This window comes from Tachypleus tridentatus, chromosome 13, assembly GCF_004210375.1.
Source record: "Tachypleus tridentatus isolate NWPU-2018 chromosome 13, ASM421037v1, whole genome shotgun sequence".
NCBI lineage: Eukaryota > Metazoa > Arthropoda > Merostomata > Xiphosura > Limulidae > Tachypleus > Tachypleus tridentatus.
This window is the reverse complement of record NC_134837.1, coordinates 11,916,658-11,925,159: the sequence shown is the minus strand read 5'-3', so window position 1 is coordinate 11,925,159 and position 8,502 is coordinate 11,916,658.

The window sequence follows — 8,502 nt, the reverse complement described above, 5'->3', positions numbered from 1 at the left end:
CATTATATAGTTATACCCTCCATGCTCCATACCTTGTTTTAATTCCTATTATCCTCACATTACATAGTTATGCCCTCCATGCTCCATATGTTGTTGTAATTCCTATTATCCTCACATTATATAGTTATACCCTTCATGCTCCATACCTTGTTTCAATTCCTATTATCCTTACATTACATAGTTATACCGTGCCATGCTCCATACCTTGTTTTAATTCCTATTATCCTCACATTATATAGTTATACCCTCCATGCTCCATACCTTGTTTTAATTCCTATTATCCTCACATTACATAGTTATACCGTACATGCTCCATACCTTGTTTCAATTCCTATTATCCTCACATTACATAGTTATACCGTACATGCTCCATATAACTAGTTTTAATTCCTATTATCCTCACATTATATAGTTATATCCTCCATGCTCCATACCTTGTTTTAATTCCTATTATCCTCACATTACATAGTTATACCCTCCATGCTCCATATGTTGTTGTAATTTCTATTATCCTCACATTATATAGTTATACCCTCCATGCTCCATACCTTGTTTTAATTCCTATTATCCTCACATTACATAGTTATACCCTCCATGCTCCATATGTTGTTTTAATTCCTATTATCCTCACATTATATATTTTATACCCTTCATGCTCCATACCTTATTTCAATTCCTATTATCCTCACATTTTATATAGTTATACCCTCCATGCTCCATACCTTGTTTTAATTCCTATTATCCTCACATTATATAGTTATACCCTCCATGCTCCATACCTTATTTCAATTCCTATTATCCTTACATTACATAAATGTACCGTACATGCTCCATACCTTGTTTTAATTCCTATTATCCTCACATTACATAGTTATACCGTCCATGCTCCATACCTTATTTCAATTCCTATTATCCTCACATTACATAGTTATACCCTCCATGCTCCATACCTTGTTTTAATTCCTATTATCCTCACATTACATAGTTATACTCTCCATGCTCCATACCTTGTTTCAATTCCTATTATCCTCACATTACATAGTTATACCCTCCATGCTCCATACCTTGTTTCAATTCCTATTATCCTCACATTATATAGTTATATCCTCCATGCTCCATACCTTGTTTCAATTCCTATTACCCTCACATTACATAGTTATACCCTCCATGCTCCATATGTTGTTGTAATTCCTATTATCCTCACATTATATAGTTATACCCTCCATGCTCCATACCTTGTTTTAATTCCTATTATCCTCACATTACATAGTTATACCGTGTACATGCTCCATATAACTTGTTTTAATTCCTATTATCCTCACATTATATATTTATACCCTTCATGCTCCATACCTTGTTTTAATTCCTATTATCCTCACATTATATAGTTATACCTCCATGCTCCATACCTTGTTTTAATTCCTATTATCCTCACATTATATAGTTATACCCTCCATGCTCCATACCTTGTTTTAATTCCTATTATCCTCATATTACATAGTTATACCGTACATGCTCCATACCTTATTTCAATTCCTATTATCCTTACATTACATAGTTATACCCTCCATGCTCCATACCTAGTTTTAATTCCTATTATCCTCACATTATATAGTTGTACCCTCCATGCTCCATACCTTGTTTTAATTCCTATTATCCTCACATTATATAGTTATACCCTCCATGCTCCATACCTTGTTTTAATTCCTATTATCCTCACATTACATAGTTATACCCTCCATGCTCCATACCTTGTTTTAATTCCTATTATCCTCACATTACATAGTTATACCGTCCATGCTCCATATACCTAGTTTTAATTCCTATTATCCTCACATTATATAGTTATCCCGTACATGCTCCATACCTTGTTTTAATTCCTATTATCCTCACATTATATAGTTATACCCTCCATGCTCCATACCTTGTTTTAATTCCTATTATCCTCACATTACATAGTTATACCGTACATGCTCCATATCCTTATTTCAATTCCTATTATCCTCACATTACATAGTTATACCGTACATGCTCCATATAACTAGTTTTAATTCCTATTATCCTCACATTATATAGTTATATCCTCCATGCTCCATACCTTGTTTCAATTCCTATTATCCTCACATTACATAGTTATACCTCCATGCTCCATATGTTGTTGTAATTCCTATTATCCTCACATTATATAGTTATACCCTCTATGCTCCATACCTTGTTTTAATTCCTATTATCCTCACATTACATAGTTATACCGTCCATGCTCCATATAACTAGTTTTAATTCCTATTATCCTCACATTATATATTTATACCCTCCATGCTCCATACCTTGTTTTAATTCCTATTATCCTCACATTATATAGTTATACCCTCCATGCTCCATACCTTGTTTTAATTCCTATTATCCTCACATTATATAGTTATACCCTCCATGCTCCATACCTTGTTTTAATTCCTATTATCCTCATATTACATAGTTGTACTGTACATGCTCCATACCTTATTTCAATTCCTATTATCCTTACATTACATAGTTATACCCTCCATGCTCCATACCTAGTTTTAATTCCTATTATCCTCACATTATATAGTTGTACCCTCCATGCTCCATACCTTGTTTTAATTCCTATTATCCTCACATTACATAGTTATACCGTCCATGCTCCATACCTTGTTTCAATTCCTATTATCCTCACATTACATAGTTATAACGTACATGCTCCATACCTAGTTTTAATTCCTATTATCCTCACATTATATAGTTATACCCTCCATGCTCCATACCTTGTTTCAATTCCTATTATCCTCACATTACATAGTTATACCCTCCATGCTCCATATGTTGTTGTAATTCCTATTATTCTCACACAATATAGTTATATCCTCCATGCTCCATACCTTGTTTTAATTCCTATTATACTCACTTTACATAGTTATACCGTACATGCTCCATACCTTGTTTTAATTCCTATTATCCTCACTTTACATAGTTATACCCTCCATGCTCCATACCTTGTTTTAATTACTATTATCCTCACATTACATAGTTATACCCTCCATGCTCCATACCTTATTTCAATTCCTATTATCCTCACATTACATAGTTATACCGTACATGCTCAATATAACTAGTTTTAATTCCTATTATCCTCACATTATATATTTATACCCTTCATGCTCCATACCTTTTTTCAATTCCTATTATCCTTACATTACATAGTGATACCGTACATGCTCCACTCCTAGTTTTAATTCCTATTATCCTCACATTATATAGTTATACCCTCCATGCTCCATACCTTGTTTTAATTCCTATTATCCTCACATTATATAGTTATACCCTCCATGCTCCATACCTTGTTTTAATTCCTATTATCCTCACATTATATAGTTATACCCTCCATGCTCCATACCTTGTTTTAAATCCTATTATCCTCATATTACATAGTTGTACCGTACATGCTCCATACCTTATTTCAATTCCTATTATCCTCACATTACATAGTTATACCGTACATGCTCCATATAACTAGTTTTAATTCCTATTATCCTCACATTACATAGTTATACCGTACATGCTCCATACCTAGTTTTAATTCCTATTATTTTCACATTATATAGTTATATCCTCCATGCTCCATACATTGTTTTAATTCCTATTATCCTCACATTACATAGTTATACCCTCCATGCTCCATACCTTGTTTCAATTCCTATTATCCTCACATTACATAGTTATACCCTCCATGCTCCATATGTTGTTGTAATTCCTATTATCCTCACATTATATAGTTATACCCTCCATGCTCCATACCTTGTTTTAATTCCTATTATCCTCACATTACATAGTTATACCCTCCATGCTCCATATGTTGTTGTAATTCCTATTATCCTCACATTATATATTTATACCCTTCATGCTCCATACCTTATTTCAATTCCTATTATCCTTACATTACATAGTTATACCGTACATGCTCCATACCTTGTCTTAATTCCTATTATCCTCACATTATATAGTTATACCCTCCATGCTCCATACCTTGTTTTAATTCCTATTATCCTCACATTACATAGTTGTACCGTACATGCTCCATACCTTATTTCAATTCCTATTATCCTCACATTACATAGTTATACCGTACATGCTCCATATAACTAGTTTTAATTCCTATTATCCTCACATTATATAGTTATATCCTCCATGCTCCATACCTTGTTTCAATTCCTATTATCCTCACATTACATAGTTATACCCTCCATGCTCCATATGTTGTTGTAATTCCTATTATCCTCACATTATATAGTTATACCCTCCATGCTCCATACCTTGTTTTAATTCCTATTATCCTCACATTACATAGTTATACCCTCCATGCTCCATATGTTGTTGTAATTCCTATTATCCTCACATTATATATTTATACCCTTCATGCTCCATACCTTATTTCAATTCCTATTATCCTCACATTTTATAGTTATACCGTACATGCTCCATATAACTAGTTTTAATTCCTATTATCCTCACATTATATATTTATACCCTTCATGCTCCATACCTTATTTCAATTCCTATTATCCTTACATTACATAGTTATACCGTACATGCTCCATACCTAGTTTTAATTCCTATTATCCTCACATTACATAGTTTACCGTCCATGCTCCATACCTTGTTTCAATTCCTATTATCCTCACATTACATAGTTATACCGTACATGCTCCATACCTTGTTTCAATTCCTATTATCCTCACATTACATAGTTTTACCGTACATGCTCCATACCTTATTTCAATTCCTATTATCCTCACATTACATAGTTATACCCTCCATGCTCCATACCTTGTTTCAATTCCTATTATCCTCACATTATATAGTTATATCCTCCATGCTCCATACCTTGTTTCAATTCCTATTACCCTCACATTACATAGTTATACCCTCCATGCTCCATATGTTGTTGTAATTCCTATTATCCTCACATTATATAGTTATACCCTCTATGCTCCACACCTTGTTTTAATTCCTATTATCCTCACATTACATAGTTATACCGTACATGCTCCATATAACTAGTTTTAATTCCTATTATCCTCACATTATATATTTATACCCTTCATGCTCCATACCTTGTTTTAATTCCTATTATCCTCACATTATATAGTTATACCCTCCATGCTCCATACCTTGTTTTAATTCCTATTATCCTCACATTATATAGTTATACCCTCCATGCTCCATACCTTGTTTTAATTCCTATTATCCTCATATTACATAGTTGTACCGTACATGCTCCATACCTTATTTCAATTCCTATTATCCTTACATTACATAGTTATACCCTCCATGCTCCATACCTAGTTTTAATTCCTATTATCCTCACATTATATAGTTGTACCCTCCATGCTCGATACCTTGTATTAATTCCTATTATCCTCACATTATATAGTTATACCCTCCATGCTCCATACCTTGTTTTAATTCCTATTATCCTCACAATACATAGTTGTACCGTACATGCTCCATACCTTATTTCAATTCCTATTATCCTCACATTACATAGTTATACCGTACATACTCCATATAACTAGTTTTAATTCCTATTATCCTCACATTATATAGTTATCCCGTACATGCTCCATCCCTAGTTTTAATTCCTATTAACCTCACATTATATAGTTATACCCTCCATGCTCCATACCTTGTTTTAATTCCTATTATCCTCACAATAGATAGTTATACCGTACATGCTCCATATCTTATTTCACTTCCTATTATCCTCACATTACATAGTTATACCGTACATGCTCCATATAACTAGTTTTAATTCCTATTATCCTCACATTATATAGTTATATCCTCCATGCTCCATACCTTGTTTCAATTCCTATTATCCTCACATTACATAGTTATACCCTCCATGCTCCATATGTTGTTGTAATTCCTATTATCCTCACATTATATAGTTATACCCTCTATGCTCCACACCTTGTTTTAATTCCTATTATCCTCACATTACATAGTTATACCGTACATGCTCCATATAACTAGTTTTAATTCCTATTATCCTCACATTATATATTTATACCCTTCATGCTCCATACCTTGTTTTAATTCCTATTATCCTCACATTATATAGTTATACCCTCCATGCTCCATACCTTGTTTTAATTCCTATTATCCTCACATTATATAGTTATACCCTCCATGCTCCATACCTTGTTTTAATTCCTATTATCCTCATATTACATAGTTGTACTGTACATGCTCCATACCTTATTTCAATTCCTATTATCCTTACATTACATAGTTATACCCTCCATGCTCCATACCTAGTTTTAATTCCTATTATCCTCACATTATATAGTTGTACCCTCCATGCTCGATACCTTGTATTAATTCCTATTATCCTCACAATACATAGTTGTACCGTACATGCTCCATACCTTATTTCAATTCCTATTATCCTCACATTACATAGTTATACCGTACATACTCCATATAACTAGTTTTAATTCCTATTATCCTCACATTATATAGTTATCCCGTACATGCTCCATCCCTAGTTTTAATTCCTATTATCCTCACATTATATAGTTGTACCCTCCATGCTCCATACCTTGTTTCAATTCCTATTATTCTCACATTATATAGTTATATCCTCCATGCTCCATACCTTGTTTTAATTCTTATTATCCTCACTTTACATAGTTATACCCTCCATGCTCCATACCTTGTTTTAATTCACATTATCCTTACATTACATAGTTATACCCTCCATGCTCCATACCTAGTTTTAATTCCTATTATCCTCACATTATATAGTTGTTCCCTCCATGCTCCATACCTTGTTTCAATTCCTATTACCCTCACATTACATAGTTATAACGTACATGCTCTATACCTAGTTTTAATTCCTATTATCCTCACATTATATAGTTATACCCTCCATGCTCCATACCTTGTTTCAATTCCTATTATCCTCACATTACATAGTTATACCCTCCATGCTCCATATGTTGTTGTAATTCCTATTATTCTCACATTATATCCTCCATGCTCCATACCTTGTTTTAATTCCTATTATACTCACTTTACATAGTTATACCGTACATGCTCCATACCATGTTTTAATTCTTATTATCCTCACTTTACATAGTTATACCCTCCATGCTCCATACCTTGTTTTAATTACTATTATCCTTACAATACATAGTTATACCCTTCATGCTCCATACCTTATTTCAATTCCTATTATCCTCACATTACATAGTTATACCGTACATGCTCAATATAACTAGTTTTAATTCCTATTATACTCACATTATATATTTATACCCTTCATGCTCCATACCTTTTTTCAATTCCTATTATCCTTACATTACATAGTGATACCGTACATGCTCCACTCCTAGTTTTAATTCCTATTATCCTCACATTATATAGTTGTACCCTCCATGCTCCATACCTTGTTTTAATTCCTATTATCCTCACATTATATAGTTATACCCTCCATGCTCCATACCTTGTTTTAATTCCTATTATCCTCACATTATATAGTTATACCCTCCATGCTCCATACCTTGTTTTAAATCCTATTATCCTCATATTACATAGTTGTACCGTACATGCTCCATACCTTATTTCAATTCCTATTATCCTCACATTACATAGTTATACCGTACATGCTCCATATAACTAGTTTTAATTCCTATTATCCTCACATTACATAGTTATACCGTACATGCTCCATACCTAGTTTTAATTCCTATTATTTTCACATTATATAGTTATATCCGCCATGCTCCATACATTGTTTTAATTCCTATTATACTCACATTACATAGTTATACCCTCCATGCTCCATACCTTGTTTCAATTCCTATTATCCTCACATTACATAGTTATACCCTCCATGCTCCATATGTTGTTGTAATTCCTATTATCCTCACATTATATAGTTATACCCTCCATGCTCCATACCTTGTTTTAATTCCTATTATCCTCACATTACATAGTTATACCCTCCATGCTCCATATGTTGTTGTAATTCCTATTATCCTCACATTATATATTTATACCCTTCATGCTCCATACCTTATTTCAATTCCTATTATCCTCACATTTTATAGTTATACCGTACATGCTCCATATAACTAGTTTTAATTCCTATTATCCTCACATTATATATTTATACCCTTCATGCTCCATACCTTATTTCAATTCCTATTATCCTTACATTACATAGTTATACCGTACATGCTCCATACCTAGTTTTAATTCCTATTATCCTCACATTATATAGTTGTACCCTCCATGCTCCATATCTTGTTTTACTTCATATTATCCTCACATTATATAGTTATACCCTCCATGCTCCATTCCTTGTTTTAATTCCTATTATCCTCACATTATATAGTTATACCCTCCATGCTCCATACCTTGTTTTAATTCCTATTATCCTCATATTACATAGTTTTACCGTACATGCTCCATACCTTA